Raw genomic sequence first — 17,819 nt, forward strand, 5'->3', positions numbered from 1 at the left:
ACAATATCATAGTCCTGCTGATCAGCTGAGGATGCAAGTTTTGTATCTGTGCTGAGCTTTAACCAGTGGTTCTCAACTTGCTTTCCTGTGTTACTAAATGGAACAAAAGTTTATCCTAGATTCAGCTAGCTGGGAGAAGGATGATGGTAGGGAAAAGTTTCACTGACACCTACTAGCATTTTATCTGCTTCTAACTTTCCAACAGCAATAGTCTTACAAACCTTGGGTAGACGTAGCATCATGTTTTGTAAGACCCTCTTTGAAGCCTGTTGGGGCTATTAAAGTCCTACGTACGTTGAAGAAGCACTACTAGATGAACACAAATTGAATGGGGGGAGCCCACTCAGAACTGACTGCTTCTAGAAAGGCTGAGCTGTTGCACCTGTGTGGCCACATTAGCTGCAGAGGGTGGTGCGCAAAGATAATGGGCCCCGTTTGGGGCTGATACTTGTGGTGCGATGACAAAGAACTGGGTCTCATGCACGCTGTAATGTGAAGGTAACATTTTGGGTCAGTTTTGGTTTAGAATCGCTCTCTCTAGCTGCCAGAGCACTTTGTTGCAATCCAACTGCTAGGAATTGCAAGGCAGTGTTTAGAACAGTGACTGGAGGATGGCTGGGTTTTAATAAATATTTATCCCCCACAATCGATACCTGCAGTCCCAAAACCAAATCTTCCTTCATCCTCCTCCAAACCCAATACCTCCCCCCCAATCTGAAACCAAAAAATGCAGGATGAGAAGGGCTGTTTGCTACTGTTGCCTGCGTCACTCCCTGCCTGAAATGTGAGTGGAAGCGTTGGCCAAGAGTTCAGAGCAAAACCTGCATTAGGAAACTGAGGGTCTGGTAATGGACATGGTGGTTCCCGAGATAAGACGTACTTTACCACAGACAGTCCCTAATCTACTTTTCACAGTCCCTATTGCGTGTTTCCCTGTTTGTAAATACGCATCCTAATAAAATATGGGCGATGCCTTCGCTCCTTGGCTCGCTGTGGGTAGTGACTTTCTGCAGCCCCCTTCCCCTGGGCATAGCGTCACGCAGCATGCACTGATGAGGTGTTATATGAAGGGTTAATGGGGCTGGCATGGAGGCAGCAAACCTGACTAAGCCAGTGCCTTAGTTACCATGATGTGAATCAGAAGCCCAAGTAACATGCAGAACACTTCAACAAACGGCGGCCTCACGTAGCTTTTCCCAACAACTTTTACATCAGCCTGAGAACTTCAGGGCTAGACCCAAGTGCTGTGAGTCCCATTAGAGCCAATCGCTCCCCTTTCAGGGGTATCAACTGCTAGCTTTAAGTCAGGACATACACGTTAAACCTGTCACCGCTGGAGACCAGAGCAGCTCCACTCCGGCGCCTCAAGCCTGTGGCACTTGCTTTTCCATCATGCCACCAGCCCTGGGGTAACTGAGCAAAGGGCTGGTGCAGGTGCACAATCCATGACTATCACGCCCCTGTATGCACAGGCTGCAGGGGGGGGGCGGGGTATCAGGTTTGCTGATTGGAATTCATAATCTAATCTGACCAATTCATAGGTCTAGCCCTAAGTCAAATGGATCGAGCTGAGTCTCCATTCCAGGCCGGTACACAGAGGGGCGTGAAGGGTGCAAAAGTGCCCCCCCTCCATGGTGCCCCAAGTAAACATGCTCCGGCTGGCCAAGGGAAGGCAGGAGCGGGGCACTGCCCGAGCCTCCCTCCTCCAGGCTCTGGCCGGCAGGGGAAGGCTGGTGCTGATTTCCCCACTTGTCTGGGGGACCATAAGGGGTGCACTCCCTTGCAGTCCACAGTTATTAAAAAAGCGCACACATGACCCCACAAAGTCCTGCATACGGGCCTGCCAGTCACCGCCTCAAAAACACCAATTTTCCCTTTGACTAGGCGGTTCCCAAGGAGTTGGAATCCTAAAGCTATTCAAGATAAGCTTGGAAAATGCTTTTGCCTAGAGCCTTTATCAGGAATGCAGTGACGCGGGGAAGGGAAGAGACCGGACAGGTGGGTGTGGCTGAGGGAGTATGAGGAAAGTCATGGGGAAGACAGACCTGAATGACCCACTTGTGCAAAAGTCACAAGATAGAGACTTAAAAACCTTCCCCGTAGCAGCTTTACAAAAGCTTTCTGGCAAAATCCTGTCCTGTGTGCCCAGAGGCAGACGTGTGTTCACAGATCAGAGCCATATGGCGTAGCACAGGCTGGGGCTGCACAGGAAAGCTAAAACCGTGGCCATGCGGCAGCTGCTATTTAATGGTAACTTCAGTACTTGCCGAGAACATTAGCCCAAACCGCGACAGCACTCCTCCCTTCCCAGCTGGCACAAGATGATGGCATGGTACAGTCAAACGAAAACAAACACCTTCGAGCCAGAACCCCACACGTGCAAGGTTGCACAAGAGAGTTCAAAAAACTTTAATTTTTAAAAGCAGGAATTAAAAGTATCCTCTTTGCCTGTCAGCTGTATTGGCAGAGCTGCTGAATGAAATTAGTACTGCCTGGTGCTGCTGAGCGCTTTCATGTACCTTCTGTAGGGCTACAGTTAATCAAAGGCACAGCCACTGGTAAACAGCAGCTGAACTGGTTGACTCCCAGTCCCATGGCACAGGGAGAGGGGAAGATGCTGCATCTGTACCTTGTCTGTCTGCAAGCAGGACACACGCTGGGGGGAGGCACCAGAGTGATATGTGCCCAAGCTCTGCCTGTAGAAATACTGCTCACCACACTGCAGATGTCCAAACTATGACCATGCATGCCCTGGCAGGCTCACCAGGCTTGGGTCCCACTTACAGATGTTCAGCTACGTCCTTGGGCAGGGCTGGATAAAGGCACAGGCTCATGGCCTGGGCGCCTGTTATGCAGTGATATGAGAATCCAAACCCCTTAATATACCTCCCTGTTTCTAGCCCTCCGGGTTGTGCAGAAAAACATGATCAGAGTGTAACCACAGCAGCGATGTTTGCAGGCAGCAGCCACGAAAGGGAGAAGCAACAACAACTGTAGACTGGCAAACAGCAGTAACGTTCCTGTCTTTTTCCACGTATGTGCGGAATAAATGTGTGCATCAAGGCATGTGTGCATGTACACCACCCATCGAAACACACGCTGATGGCTCTGGGCATGCTGCTAATCAGCTGGGCGATATCTGAACCTCTCCTGAGTGGCTGCCTATGCGCTCAGCTTACAGGGAACACTGGACAGCAGTCTTGGCGCGCAACCACAGGAGCATGCTGCAGCTGGTTGAAGCAGGTGGAGGGAGGGGGTGTCCACTGGACTCTGGGATTGGCTGTGCTCCTCCCCTCTGGATTTCTGTTTTGGAAAGTCAGAGCATGAAGAGAGAAATGAGGCAATACTGCCCAAGCCCCCCACCCTAGCTGCACCAACGGGGGAGATGGGGGGGGCTCCTAGTCGACAGTGCACAACACGGGCCTCATTCTTCCAGGCTTTGGCAAGCAGCAAAAGTGGATGACGCCTGCAACATCATCGCTGGACATCACCATTAACACTACTGACCTGAGCAGGACATCCCTCCCTGAGAGCTACTGCCCCAGCCTGCCTGGAAACTCAGATGCTCTCACTCCATTCATGTGCCTTCAAGGCTTTTTCTTAACCAACCCAGCGAAAGCTGCACAGCCCTCCTCCCCCGCCCCTATTTTTTTTAAAGGAAAGTTGAGACTCTGAAGCTTGTGACAATAGCTTCAACATTGCAGGTTGTCCAGCAAGCCGGATTTGAAACTTATCTGCAATAAAAAGCCAGTCTAACTACAGCATATGGGATACAGTTTCCTTTAGTTCTGGGAGGTGCTTGCTCCATGAAAAGCAATTCAGGGAAGCCAGCAAGTCCTGGAGTAGATTTTATTGTTAGTTAAAAATGGGGGTGTCTCCCAATTCTTGAGTTTTCTGTGTGTCTTGAGCGCAATGAGTCTATACCCCTAACATGAAGAATGTGTCACCTGTATAGCTGCCACTCAACGTTAGACAGATATTTAAATATGGTGGTTGAATAAGACATCTTTGTACCAAAAGGTAATTTAATGGGGTAATTTTGAGAAAAGAAAATGTCATAACATGGTTTTATGTAACAATCCCTGTCGAACTGACTTAACAGCAAATAAAGACTACAGTGTTATGATAAGAATCCATGTGGTGTTGGCTTGTGCAGAAGGAAAAAATGAGGCACATTGTGAAAGACTAATGGGAGGTTTGTTCCTAAAATAATCAAAAATGGACATTTACTTATCTGAGAATTATATGCTGCGCTCTGAAAAGGTTAGTCCCGTTTGGGTAGCTAGTAAATGCTTCGCTGCTTGTATCCTAGAGGCTGCCATGGAGAAGGAAAGCTAAGAATGTCTTCCATTGACGTCAATCGGGTAAATAATACTGTGCATTGAAATCACTGAGTCTATATTACTCTTTCAGCAGCCCCCCTCTGAACACATCTTGCAGCAAAGACCTCTGGAAAGCCCAGGTCTCTGCTTACACAGAAAACGTGCATTGGAAACAGCAAAGCTCCAATAAAATGGTGCAGTGCTCTCTAAAACTGGGGGTAGCAAGAAGGGGGGCATAGGTCAGCGAGTCATACAAGCACCGCGCACCCCAGTCGTCAGGGCTAGTGGAGAAGCTGTTTTCTTCAACTCCCAGGGCAGCCTGGTCTCGTCCAAGTGACCGGCTGCGGCTGCCTCCCCAGTCTGATTTTGCCATTGCTGTGCGAGTTGGAATGCGGTGCTCCATGTCATAAACCAGTAACAAGCAGGCAGCATAGATCCCTTCCTGGATTCGTTAGGGCAGGGGGCCCTCTCCCCTGATGGGCCAATATTTGTAACAGGGATCCCGGAAGATACAGGGCACTGAAGTGTTATGGCCCAAGGGACTGAGCAGGGGCCTAGGAGTCAGGCATCTAAAACTCAGATCCCAAACGCAACTCTAACTGCAGCTGTGACTGCATCCGTTCAGCCCTGCCGGAAAAACAGCTGATAATGTTGCCCCACTAGAAGAGGGGTACTTGAATTCGCTAGTTAATACAAAGCCTAGAGGGAGTTTGGTGTAACCCAGGCCTGCCTCAGGCAGTCCTCTGTCATGCCCCTCTTTGCCACGGCTCAGGGCTTGCTACTGCATTACAATAGCAACAAGCAAACGTCCCTGCCCTGAAGATCCTAATGTCCAGCTGGAGGGGCCACAGGCAGGGAGAGGACATGACTTGCTTACGGTCAGTGTCAACACGAGGAATAGCACTGAGGTCTCCCATTTCCCAGCCCAGCGGCCTAACCACTAGACCATACTGCTGCTCAAGCCCCCAGCTCCACTGTGTTAGGTGCGAGTAGGGGGCAGAGGGGCCCAGCCCACTGACTCGGAGACCATGGTCCAGGCAGTGGGGATAGATTGGCAGGAATGCGCCAGCCCCTCTTCCTAACCCTCAGCACGTTTGGCTTCATGCTTGTTGCACTCTCCTGGGATACACTGGTCCCTCTGGTGTGCAGAAGGGCAAGGCCCTGGTTTAATGGCCAACCAGGGAATGTGACTTTAGCCCTGCTCTTTGGGAATGGTTCCTTGGGGCAGGAAGAGAAGGACATTATTAATGGAGCGAATTAAGGCCCTGGCTCCGGCTGTGCTGCACACATCACTGCATGAAGCATTGCTCCGAAGATTTATGAATGATTCGCGCTAATCAAAGCCCTGCCACGGCGTGGTCTAGGGCACAGGCAGGGCAGCGGCCGCCTCGCGCCCTGCTCAAGGTGCCGTGTCATGATTGAAGCGCTGCCTCCGGCTCCAACTTGATGAGCGTTTCCTTGGAGCGGTTGCCATGTCAACACATCTGTCTCCGCCGCAGTTGCCACTTGTGGAAAGTTTAAGGTAATTTAGCGCAGAAAGGAGGGAAGAGAGAGAAGGGTTTAACCCTTTCCCAGTCCCTGAACCACTTCCCTCTGGAGGAGGCAGACGCTGCCCTCTACCGGGGATAGTTGCTGGGGCTTCTCAAGGATTGGAGCTAGAGCCAAGAGGGAGGCTCAACAAGCTGCTTGCCTGCCCCCCCCCCCACTCACCCGGGGGTGTCCAGGGCTGCGTGCGCATCAGCCCCAAAGGCTGCAGAAGATGCAATGCAAATGACACGGCATTTTCTACGTGCCATTGGCCTCTGAGCATCAAGGAAAACAGTCCAGGGCCCCTATTGCTCTGAGGGGTATAAAGACACACCTGCAGCAAACCCTTCCGAGGGCCCATTTCAGTACATTGCACCCCGGGGGCTGTCCTCCCTGAATCGCCTGCTCTTGCAGCCCCAATGTGCCCCTCTCACAGGCTCCGCACTGTGCTTTTCCACCCGTCCCCCACGTACACCCCGCTCTCACAGCCAGAGGACAGCGAGCCAGAGGCTTGGGGCGCAGAGCAGATGGACTCCTTGTTTCCAAGGGCCCTTCTGACGGACTCAAGGCCAATAAGCCACAAGGGACTTACTCTGTCCTGGGAAGATCTGACCCAGCTTGGGGTTCAAATCTCAGGTCCTAGGGAGTTTGGGTGGGAATCAGACACACCCGGGGAGATGGGAAAGACGGAGAGGAAGTGGGGACCCGCCTCTTCTAGAGCTGCACAAGGAGAGGGACTGTTAAGAGGGAAGTCTTAAGGCCAGCAGGGACAGAAGAGCCTTTTGCATGGAGGCAGCCCCCACCTGGCTCCTCCTGCTTTTTTTGTGCCCGTCCAGCACTGAGGGGGGTAGCACCTCCCCCACCGGATCTGATAAAGGGAGCTGTTTATATTGCTCTGCCTGTCCCCCGCTCCGGCCCCCGTTCCGAGGGGACCGCACAGCTGCTGGCTCCTTGCAAGTACAAGGCTGACATCAGCCGTTGTCAAGGGAACAGGTTTTGATAAAAGCCTGTGACGGTTACTTTGCAATTCAACCCACCGGCTCCCTGACACCCCGCAGCACTGCCCTGCCCAGGACTCCCCTCCGCAGACACCAGAGAGGCTCCCACAGGCTCAGCGGGGTCTCGGCTAACTGCGAGCAGGGGCCGGTGCATCAGTCCAGGCACGGCTGCAGCGACACCGCCCAGGCCTCGAAGAGCCGCTGGGGGACCCACCGCCTGATTAGAAACGTTCCTTGAGCAGGAGCACTGGCTAATGGTGAGAGTAGGGGGCTGGCGGCCTGCACTCCTGGGTTCTCACTCACAAAAGAGGAGGGGTAGGCTGGGCGTTAGGAGCCCAGCTCTGGGGCAGGTGTGGGAGTCACGACTTCTGGGCCTTATTCCCAGCTCCGCTCAGTGGACGCTTCCCCTCACTGTGCCTCAGCCGGCTGTAAAATCGGGATAATTACGCTGGCCTTTCCCTGGAGGGAAGGGATGGTCTGTTTAATTAACGCCTGTGCAGCCATGAGGACGGCTAGAGAGCTACCCTGCTCCTGCACTGGTTCCCAGCCGCTGGGCCGCGCTAATGTGACAGCAGATGTTCTAGAGTCACTTCCTATGTTAAATGGTGGCCCATCTACAGAGAACGTTGCCTTTGCTTACCCCTTGAAGGAGCTGAAGTTAGAGAGGCCCTAAAGGGACAGGAGGTTTTTCCCTTTGAAATACTGTCTAGGAGAGGAAACACCCAGGCACCTGGGCAAGATTCAAGGACAAATTACAGTTTTCCCACCAAATCTCTAATTAGCCAGCACAAGAAAACAAAGCGAACCAAGGGATCCAGCAGGCAGAACAATTTTTTCCTAATCTCAGGTTACTCAATAGTCAATATTATGACAAACTTCTCTTAAACAAACACAGATCCTGAGCACTCTTCAAAATTGCGTCACTTTGTCTATTTACATTTCTAGTCTAACCCGAGCACTTTTCAGCCTCTGCCTCCAAGAATGTCTCAGCAGCCAAAGCTCCTCACCTTGTTTTAGTAAGACGTATTGAACAGAATCACGTTTCTGATGAGCTGCCAACAGTCTGATTCAGCATCATCACTTTGCAAATTTTATAGATTTGTCAGTTTCCCAGGGGAGTGACTGCTAAACGTGGATGAATGACGACAGACTGGCCTGCGAGACGCTTCCTGCACCAAAAGGATGAGGGACTCAAACGCTTGTGTGTCTCATTGGCAGCTTTAAGCAGCCCTTTTTGTAGTGGTGACAAGAATTTTGGCAAACCGTCACTTTCTAAAAACACCAGCAGAACCCCACGCGTGCACACAGGTTTCTAAACCAGCAGCGATCTGCTTGCCTCTGATGTCAGCATTTCTCACGTGCTCATCACAGCTTTGGAGCCGGGGTGACTTCGTTCCTATTTGTTTCATTGTGGTGATTTCGAGCAAGACCTGAAGCTTTTGGCTTAGGGCAAGTAAACTGTCAGCATCAAAGCAGAAGATTGAGACTTTCTTTTAATAATGCAAAAATACCCCACACATTGAGGCTGTGTCTAGACTGGCAAGTTTTTCCACAAAATCATCTGCTTTTGCGGAAAAACTTGCCAGCTGTCTACACTGGCCGTTTGAATTTCCGCAAGAACACTGACGATCTCATGTAAGAAATCAGTGCTTCTTGCGGAAATACTATGCTGCTCCCGTTCGGGCAAAAGCCCTCTCGCACAAATCATTTGTGCAAGAGGGCCAGTGTAAACAGCACAGTACTGTTTTCCACAAAAAAGCCCCGATCGTGAAAATGGCGATCGGGGCTTTTTTTGCGGAAAACCGTGTCTAGATTGGCCACGGACGCTTTTCCGCAAAAAGTGCTTTTGCGGAAAAGCATCCTGCTAATCTAGACGTGCTTTTCCGAAAATGCTTTTAACGGAAAACTTTTCCGTTAAAAGCATTTGCGGAAAATCATGCCAGTGTAGACGTAGCCTGACTGTTTTTGCACTGTTGGAAGTCAATAGGCGAGAGCGCCGGTGTGACTGACAGATGACTGACAGACTTCCCCAAACTCCTGGGAGCTCATCTCCAGAAATGTCAGCCTTTAAAGGGAATCGTTGTATACGATTTCTTGGAAACCACAGAACTGATTTTTTGCTCCTAAAGAATTAACTATAAATTGTCTAAAAATAAGCATGGAAAAAATAAGAAGGCGGAAAACGAACATCAATGCCTGGAAACCTTGTTAGAGTGATCTTTGTCCTGCCTGGAATTCACTGCTTTTAGCGAGATCTTTGGGGAGGGAGGGAACCTAATGTACAAGTCAGAGACCTCCAGTAATCACCGCAGTCTGTCTGGATTAGGGATGTAAAATCCCATTTCTTTGCTAACCAGTTGAACATTGTTCAACTGACTAACGGGGAGGATGAGCACCCCCATTCCCACCCCCCTGCAGGCAGGAACTGCTCCAGCCCAGCCCAGCCCATCTGCAGCCCGCCGGCCACAGGCAGGGCTTGCATCAGCTGCGCTGGAACAGCCTGCAGCAGACCCACAGGCCCTAGAGAGTCCACGGATGATTAGTCAGGCACAGAACAAATTTAACCTTCCAACAGGTGCTCGCTTATATAATGGGGTTGTTAGAACCATTTTAGTATCCCCATAGGAAAGTGGCTAGCTGCTGTGTTACACTGCCCAGAGGGCCAGTTGTGTTTTCCTTAGTACAGCCGTCTGAAATACTTTAGAGGACATGTGCAAGAGAGGTCTGCAAGCTAATACAACAGTCTAAATCAGTGGTGGGCATCATGCGGCCCACCAGGGTTCTGGGTGCGGCCCATGAGGCATTCTCTTTACTGTTGCCCACATGCAGGGTTGACAGATTCCACTGGTTTCCGTCTGCATCGTTTTTTTCCTACTAGTATTACTGACGAGACGGGCATGAGAAGGGAGGTGCGTGCTGACTGCACACAGCGTGGACTGTGAGAGCCCTGCGCTCCCTCTGTACCCAACCAAAGCGCTGCTACGGTTCAGTCGGCACACCCTGTACATTCTAGGTAGGCAAGCACAGTTAGCAATCTACTCTGTCCTGTCTTGGTTACAGCAATCTTGTGGCCCACTGAGATGGTGGGACTCTTGTGGGGTCCACTCACGAGTCTTGGCTGCCCATGGCGGGTCTAAATCAAATGCAGGTGTTTTCAATGGGATCCTTGCTACACAGTGTCCTTTACTGAGGCAGGAATCATAGAATCATAGAGCTGGAAGAGACCTCAGGAGGTCATCAAGTCCAGCCCCCTGCTCTAGGCAAGACCAACCCCAACTAAATCAACCCGGCCAGGACTTTGTCAAGCCGAAACTTAAACACCTCTAGGGATGGAGACTCCACTACTTCCCTAGGTAACTCATTCCAGTGCTTCACCACCCTCCTAGTGAAATAGTTTTTCCTAATATTCAACCTGGACCTCTCCCACCACAACTTGTGACCATTGCTCCTAGTTCTGGCATCTGTCACTACTGAGAACAGCCTCTCTCCATCCTCTTTGGAATCTCCCTTCAGGAAATTGAAGGCTGCTATCAAATTCCCCCTCACTCTTCTCTTCTGCAGACTAAACAGACCCAACTCCCTCAGCCTCTCCTCATAGGTCATATGCTCCAGCCCCCTAATCATTTTGGTTGCCCTCCGCTAAACCCTCTCCAATGTGTCCACATCCTTTCTGTAGTGGGGGGCCCAGAACTGGACACAATACTCCAGGTGTGGCCTCACCAGAGCCAAATAAAGGGGAATAATGACATCTCTGGATCTGCTGGCAATGCTCCTCTTAATGCAACCTAATATGCCATTAGCCTTCTTGGCTACAAGGGCACACTGTTGACTCATATCCAGCTTCTCATCCACTGTAACCCCCAGGTCCTTTTCTGCAGAACTACAACTTAGCTGGTTGGTCCCCAGCCTGTAACAATGCTTGGGATTCTTCTGTCCCAAGCGTAGGACTCTGCACTTGTCCTTGTTGAACCTCATCAGATTTCTTGTGGCCCAATCCTCCAATTTGTCTAAGTCAATCTGGACCCTATCTCTGCCCTCAAGCGTATCTACCTCTCCCCCTAGCTTAGTGTCATCTGCCAACTTTCTGAGGGTGCAATCCATCCCCTCATCCAGGTCATTAATAAAGATATTGAACAAAACCGGTCCTAGAACTGAACCTTAGGGCACTTATTAGGAATGATATAATAAGCATCAATAAGGCTACTATAAGGTGGGGGCTTAACTGGCTGGATAACTGTTCTCAGAGAGTAGTTATTCATGGTTCATAGTCATGCCAGAAGGGCATAACAAGTGAGGTTCTGCAGGGGTCTGTTTAATATCTTCACTGACGATTTAGATGCTGGCCTAGAGAATACGCTTTACTAGGTTTGCAGATAATACCAAGCTGGGAGAGGTTGCAAGTGCTTTGGTGGAGAGGGTCAAAATTCAAAATGATCTGGACAAACTACAGAAATGGTCTGAGGTAAACAGGATGAAGTTTAGTAAGGACAAATACAAAGTGCTCCACTTAGGAAGGAACAATCCATTTCACACATACAGAATGGGAAGTGACTATCTAGGAAAGAGTACTGCAGAAAGGGATCTAAGGATATAGTGGACCACAAGCTAAATAGGAGTCAACATGTTTGCAAAAAAAGCAAACATGATTCTGGGATGCATTAACAGGAGTGTTGTGAGCAAGACACGAGAAGTCATTCTTCCACTCTACTCTGCGCTGATTAGGCCTCCATTGGAGTATTGTGTCCAGTTCTGGGCACTGCATTTCAAGAAAGATGTGGAGAAAGTGGAGAAGGTTCAGAAAAAAGCAACAAAAACGATTAAAGGTCTAGAAAACATAAGCTATGAGGAAAGACTGAAAGAATTGGGCTTTTTTAGTTTACAGAAGAGAAGACTGAGAGGGGATACAATAGCGGTTTTCAAGTATCTAAAAGGGTGTCACAAGGAGGAGGGAGAAAAATTTCTCTCCTTGGCCTCCGAGGATAAGACAAGAAGCAATGAGCTTAAATTGCAACAAGGGAGATTTAGGTTGGACATGAGGAAAAACTTCCTACCTGTCAGGATGGTTAAACACTGGAATAAATTGCTTAGGGAGGTTGTGGAATCACCATCACTGGAGAGATTTAAGAGCAGGTTAGATAGACACCTGTCAGGGATGATCTACAGTGTTTAGTCCTGCTGTGAGGGCAGGGAACTGGATTCAATGACGGTCCATTCAGTTTTAGAATTCTAGGATTCAATACACCAGCTGTGCAGGAAAAGCAATCACCAATCACCCAAGCAGTGAGTGAGCTTCACTGGGTCACAATGACCTATTTTGTGCAGAGTGGCCAGTCCCGGGTCACGCCTCCGAAGGTTAGGCTTTCACAATTAAGCAACGAATGGTCAGCACAGCCTTGCCGAATACTGCAATTGGCAATGCTCCTGCCATGCTCACATTGTTTGAATGGGCGTCTCAACGGCTCCCAATAACCATCCAAACCCTCAAGATCTGGGTTTTGCTGGGTTCAGCTTGACTTGGATAATCCTCTATTATGCTTGATTTCAGCCCAGCTCTTTGTGTTCACCCCGCCCCTAACTTCAAAACAATCGGATTTCTCAGGATGGCAGTATACGTACAGAACACTCCACATCCAGAGCCAACACAAGCCTGTCTAAACACTAAGAAATATGGTCAAAACATTTCTCAAGACTAGAGGCAGCCGACGCCAGTAGCATCTGACCTAAAGCTGCCAACATGCAATTCAAATACCCAGTAGGTTTGGAGCCAAGAGTGGCTGCTGAACTTGTTTTCTTTTCAGTGGTGCCTTTCCCCAACTTTTTCCAGATTAGGTCCCCACCCACAGGCAGGTGCAGCTAACGTGTTTTTGGGGGAGGGATTTGCTTTGGCTGATGGATTTCAGAGACATCACCACAGTCCCTGCAGCAAAGGGTAGAAAAGGCCCCAGCAAGGCCATACAGTACAAAAATACATCAAGCAAAATCACTTTTTTGGTAGCAAAAACTATTTCCATGAGGTTTAAAAACTGTAGCAAGAACGAGCTGATGGCCTCTAACTAAAGACTGAAATAAGGATGGAGTCATAAGTAATTTGCCTACCTCCAGACAGCTCTCTTTTCCTTTCAAAGTCCCTTCCAGCTCTAGGAGATAGGCAATCTCCATTCATATACACATTCCTTACTGCCCCAGCCTAGCTCAATCCAACAGACACACATTTCTTGGGGCCTCCCTGCAGAATGAGACACAAACCCCATAGAACAGTGGTCACCAACCAGTTGATCGGGATCTACTGGTAGATCTTGGAGCCTTTGACAGGTGATCCTGGCTGGGAAGCTGTCAAGTGTTGGCCCTTCATCGGCCCCTCTCAGCACTGCAGTGCTGCTCCTGTCCTCCGCCTTGGAGGTGCCCCTGGGAGCCTCCTGCTTGCTGCGCAGGGCATGGGAAGAAGAGGAAGGGGAAGGGAAAGGGGGGTGCTGATGTCAGCGTGTCCCTCCCGCCAGCCCCGTACCCCATCTCCACAGGGGGCAGGGTTGGAGAGAGGTCGCTGGCTGCTTTTGGTGCAACACCAGGTGAACCTGCCGTAGTCTCCTGCACCACCACCCAGAAGCCACCTGTGGTGCCCAGCTGGAGCCAGCATTCCGAACCCCGCCCCAGTCCTGAATCCCTCCTGCACTCCAAGTCCCTGCCCCCAGCCTGATAAAAGCAAGTGAGGATCCAGCCTGATAAAGGCGAGTGAGGATTGGGGAGGGAGGATGGAGCAAGCAAGGGCGGGGCCTTGGAGAAGTGGTGGGAAGAAGGCAGAGCAAGGATATTTGGGTGTGAGGTAGATCCTGGATTGCACATAAAAAGTGATGTCACGCTTAAAAAGGCTGGAGATCACTGCCATATCCCAAGGGAGATGCTGATTTCAGGGGAGGGGAAGAAACCACCTGTGTTCTGGCATCACCAGCTTTACAGTGATGTTGTCATTGCATCAGGAAAAGCCTGGTTATTTGTGGGACTAGTTGGACCTAGCACGTATTTATCAGGCCTCAGGGGAAGGAAAAATGCAGCTGCCCAAGGTACAAGTGCTTCCACTGGGAGCAATCTCAGAATCAATTGACAGGGAGGAAGAATGGTGCAGGGGTTAGGATGCTGACCAGGGACTTGGGAGTCCCATTTTTGCTCCCTCACTGCATGAGCTTGAGCAAGTCACTCAGCCTCTTGGCGACTCACTTTCCCCCGTACAATGGGATAACAACACGGCTCTACTACACAGGGTGTTATGAGGGTGTTCTACACGCTAAGGTACTGCGGCCATGACGGACACAGCAGTACCTGCAATAGACTGGAGAGCAGTAGGTCCCCACCCTGGCTGTAAAGGGCCTCCTGTTGGTATCACAGCTCTTGGCCACTGACAGAGCCAGGGGACTGAAAGCTTAGTAGCCATTCTAGGTTAATCACAACTCTGCCAAGCCAGAGTGGAACAGGAATGACTAACAGGCCAGACCCTACACACAATGTGCAGAGCCGTCCTGGACACATAGCCCAGGGCTTCCGCCTTTTCACACTTTGGGTAGCTTGTAGTGTGAAGTCGCCACGGATGGAAAGTGGACAGACAGACACTCCAGAGCAGCCGTTCTTTGTTCAAGCAGAGCCACGCACGCTTAATTGAAATCAGACCCCAAGAAAAACGATTTGAGGCATTCAAGTGGCATGATGGGGGGCTTGGCGCTGACCCCAGAAGCAATGTCCAAAACACAGAGAGACAGCAGCTGATGCTATGTTCAGCCACACAGCTCCAAGGCCTGGGATCTGGGGAGCCGCTTCTCCGGAAATGTTACGCCCCATGCTGTACTCCATATTGCACTGCCCAGGGGACAATGCCACAGCTCATCTCCCGATAAGGAGCAACAAGGGAACAAACAGGGTGGGTTGGGATTCCTAGCTCATGAAAATCCTTAGCACAATATATGGACCAACCCTGGCGGATAGCTTCCCAGACAGCAATGCTGCATAAAGGCATGAAGACTGAGGTCCATGATGCTCTTGGACTTAGTTGGGGCCCAATACATCACTGATGACAGGGGTGTTGCTGTTGACAGCCCTACTGGAGATTAGCTGCAGGGAGGGCTACAAGATCGCTACTGACACAAGACACAAGCCCTACTCTTAGAAGCTCTTAAATCCTACTCTTAGAAGCTTTCTCTAAACTAGTGGTTCCCAAACTTTTCGGCATCACACCCCCTTTTTGATTTTTGAGAAACCCTCACACGCCCCCACCCCTTCCCCAAAAATATAGCAGCAAAACTTGTTGGGGAAAAAAAAAAAAAGAACTGACCAGGCCCTTTAATTCCCAGGACCAATGTAGAAAAAAAGGTGCTGCGGGAGAAGTTGTTGACCCCTTCCCCAAAAAAAGAGCAGAGCAGGCATTGCCCTTTTAAGGCAGCCATTTTGAAGTCTTCCCCGGGATGCTCCCAGCCAGCCCAAGCTGTGCGTGTTCCAGCAGATGCCTAAGCCAGGAAAAACAGAAAATACCGGACATTTCACATGATATTTTCTGAATTTTTTTACTGGACGAACCGGGCTCTTTCTTGGGGGGGGGGGAGGGTGACTGACGGGGAAGGGGGCTTGGTCGCCTCATGCCCCCTTGGAATTTCTTCACACACCTCAGTGTGGGAACCTATGGTCTAAACCCCTTCCTGTGTTGCATCCTGCTCCCACTCCCTGGATAATATCCAATAATCCAGCACAGCCTGAGGCTTCGCTTTGCTGCAGCGGCATTGGCTCTCTCCTGATCCCATGCTCCTGCACAAAGCACTCCTCTCTCCCCACAGCGCCCTGGTGTGCTGAGAATGCAGTCGGGACTGGCTCCATTCTGCCGCAGTACGTGTCAGCCCTTGGAGGTTTTCAGGGAGCATTCTGGCTCCAGCATGAGGCAAGCAGAGGAAGGACCAACAGACTTAGAAATAGGTAGTATCTCCAACATGTGCTCATGGCAGCTGGGTATTAACTGGTTTCACCTTCCATCTCAGCATGCCAGATGTTGCCCGGGTAGAGGTGTGCACAATCTGTTCAGTGCAATAAAGCAGCTCATTCTCTTCTCTGCACATCTGGCATTGCAATTCCATCCCTGGGAGGAGAACACCTGAACCAGCTTCATAACAGTTCAGCGTACAAGAGGCACACTACAGCCACAGGGGGAGAGCAGAGAACGAGAGAGACAAACTCTTGACCCTGCAGAATGTTTGCTTCAACGCCTAAAACCAGAAAACTTACCACTGAGGTTGGTTTAATGAAAACTGAAGCCTACTGGAAAAAATAGGAAGGAAACAAGAAAATCATGCCCACCCTTGCCTCAAACACAGACTAAAATTGATTGTTATTATGCCAGGGGAGATCACTGTGATTTGACTTCCAGCACAAAACAGGCAAGAAGAGAATGTCACCCAGCCATTCTTCCATCTGGCCCTATCACTTTTGATTGAGCTACAGTGTGTCTTTCAGACAGTGATAGAAATGTAGCCGTGTTAGTCTGGTGTAGCTGAAACAAAATACAGGACTATGTAGCACTTTAAAGACTAACAAGATGGTTTATTAGGTGATGAGCTTTCGTGGGCCAGACCCACTTTGATCTGAGGAAGTGGGTCTGGCCCACGAAAGCTCGTCACCTAATAAACCATCTTGTTAGTCTTTAAAGTGCTACATAGTCCTGTTTTTTGTTTCTTTCAGACAGACGTCCAATGTGGCTTAGAGATTCACCACACTCCTAGGGAAGCTGCTTCAATGGCTAATTAGCCTCCCAGTTCACATTTTGCCATTTGTTTTTCAGTTTGAATTTTTCTACATTTCAGCTTCAAGTCCTTGGCTCCTGTTGTGTGTTTTTGCGAGATTTAACTGCCCTCTAGGGTCAGAAACCATCTTCCCCTGTAGGTACTTCTAGACTGAACGAGCTTTGTTGTATCAACAAAAACATGAAGCCAAACAGAACGCGCGTCACGAGTCCCTTGGAGTCTGCAAGTGTCCAAGGCCAGGGAGACAGGCTTGTGCTTGTAGGGTTCACGCTAGCATGCTAAAAATAGCAGTGGGGATATTCTCGCTTGGGAGGAAGCTAGGGCTGCTTCTTTGAGTGTGTGTTCATGTTAATACCGATCATGTGCATGGTAGCAGCAAGATTTTTCCCATAGTTGCATCCCTCAAGGTCAGCCTCGAATGCCCCCTGGAGTCACGTCTTTATGGTGCTCAATATAGACCCTGACCAGAGACAGCTTAGACAGAATCGTGACCTTACTTCCCCCCGCTCTCAACCCCCTCTTGTGGTGTGCTCAGGGGTTCCCTTCACCAGTCCTCAGCCGACCGGGCCCCTAGTGTTGGATGCATCGGACCTGGGATGGGGAACAACCTTGGGGACCACAGGACTCTAGGTCTACGGTCGCATGCAGATCTCGCTCTCTACATCTAGGTCAGAGGGCTGAGAGCAGTGTGCCTAGCCTGCCAGGCCTTCCAGGCCCACTTACCGAGACAGTGCGTGTCAGTTATGGCTGACGTCTCCATGGTGATGTTCTAGAGCAGGGGTGGCCAAAGAAAAAAATGCGACTCCTGCACCCGCGGCTCTTCAAGGGGCAGCTGTGTGAAAGAGACAGAGCCGCTATGTACGTGCATCCTTCAAAATGGCCTCCGTTAAAAGGGCAATGCCTGCTCTGCTCTTAAAAGGGCATCCAGGGCTTTTTTTTGTTTTGTTTTGCTCGATCAAATGCGGTGGCCATTTTTTTGTTTTGTTTTCCCTTGGCTCTTTGTGCTGTATCCACCACTATTTTGGCTCTTCATCTGTAATGGGTTGGCCATCCCTGTTCTAAAGCAACAAATGGGGTGCGTGCTCCTCTCCTCTGTGGCAGCAATCTTCGGTGGGTAGGGCTTCTGTCTAGAACACTCAATACACCTGCAAGCGTCGTACCTCCCAAGGGTACAGAACGAGCTGGTGGACCATCTCAGCAAG

General features: G+C 50.2%; 1 protein-coding gene across 2 annotated transcripts in view; it reads right to left on the minus strand.

The window, feature by feature from the left end:
• The window catches only part of ALG9 (ALG9 alpha-1,2-mannosyltransferase), a 120,863-nt gene that overhangs the window by 11,467 nt on the left and 91,577 nt on the right, over window positions 1-17,819 (minus strand). The window lies entirely within an intron of this gene.

This window comes from Pelodiscus sinensis, chromosome 26 (genome assembly GCF_049634645.1).
Source record: "Pelodiscus sinensis isolate JC-2024 chromosome 26, ASM4963464v1, whole genome shotgun sequence".
NCBI lineage: Eukaryota > Metazoa > Chordata > Testudines > Trionychidae > Pelodiscus > Pelodiscus sinensis.